We start from the raw sequence: 1,327 nt of genomic DNA, 5'->3' as shown, positions 1-1,327 counted from the left end.
CATGTTTCCTCAGCCCTGTGAGGGTGACAAGGCAGGTTCCCCATTGTTTGTGAAGAGAATCAGAACACTTCATTCCAGAATGTGCCACTGAGTCCTTTGAACAAAGACACCCAAGAAATTGCAGGCCTGTCTGTAAGGTGTCTCTGAAGTCCTACCTTTCTACCTAAAAGCAAACACACATTTTGATATAATACAAAAAGGATATTATGGTTGTCACTGGAGATGGCGAGCTGATGCCAAAATGAATTTGTGCAAGCACGTCTGTTAGAAATAGCCCTTACCTCCAGCTACAGTGTAGAATTTAAATCTAAGTTCTCATCTTGCCACTCTTGGGAAGTGGTGCAAACCTTTTTTTTTTTTTCTTTTTTTTTAAATTCAGTTCTTTATATAAAGTCCCTTGTAGAAACAAAACAATTAAAACCAAAAAAAGGGGAGGGCAAAATTTTAAAAAGAAAAGAAGAAGAAGAAGAAAAGAAGAGAAGTTAAGAGGACTCACTGCTTCTCCGACTTCTCTTCAGCTTCCTTTCCAGGGTCCTTGTTCTCCTCCTTCACAGAGAGAGCTTCTAGCTTTCCAGCTTCTTTTTCCACATTATCATTTTTGCCCAGTCCTTTCTTTTCTTTCTCTTCAATTTCATTAGTGTATTCTTCAAACTTTGTTTTAAATTTTTGTGCATTCTCAGCACTTAGGAAGCAGATGGCAAACAGCTCCGACTTGGGATACTGCTCAGTGAAGTCTGCGTGGGTATTCCAGACCCAGGCTCAGTCACCACCAGCATTTGGCTTTAGCTCCATCGTAGGCATGATATAATGATTGGTGTAGATTTTCAGGGTCTTGTCCCTCTTCATGAGGAGGCAGATGGTCCCCTTCTCCTCCTGCTTCAGGAGCTTGACATCGCCGGTGCCTCGCTCCTTCCATTCCGGACTATCATTCTCTGAAGCAAATCGGAACAACTTTGCTTGCATTTTAAAAAGTTCCTCCTTGTCTTTCTCTAGCGTTTTAATTTATTGCTCAGGAAGAGAAGCTATTGGTTCAAACTGGGTGTCATGGTGGGATTCGTCTGCACTCTCAGTGGAGGTATCGTGGTCCTCGTGAGTATCCTTGGCGGCTGCCATGGGTGCGTGGCAGCAGAGCTTGGCTAGCTTGGTCGAGGCCATGCTGACTCCATGGCCTCTAGGTGGCTACTCATTGCTCCTTTCCCCTACGTCTGGCCTGGAAACCCTGAAGAGATGAGGCTTAGTGTGAGGTCTTCTGGTCATTGAGGTCAAGTCCTTTGTTACGTTTTAGACGTGAACTGTCCCCCAAACTCTCATGTGTTTGAAGGTGGGG

At 44.2% G+C, this 1,327-nt stretch overlaps 1 pseudogene; it reads right to left on the bottom strand.

Annotated features, from left to right (window-relative positions):
* Positions 1-492: 492 nt before the first annotated feature.
* On the bottom strand, positions 493-1,113 carry LOC101560584 (annotated as a pseudogene).
* Between the last annotated feature and the right edge of the window lie 214 nt (positions 1,114-1,327).

Source organism: Octodon degus, unplaced genomic scaffold (genome assembly GCF_000260255.1).
Source record: "Octodon degus isolate 3935 unplaced genomic scaffold, OctDeg1.0 scaffold00253, whole genome shotgun sequence".
NCBI lineage: Eukaryota > Metazoa > Chordata > Mammalia > Rodentia > Octodontidae > Octodon > Octodon degus.
Note: the sequence above shows the minus strand (reverse complement) of the source record. Positions and strands in the feature narration are given on the sequence as shown.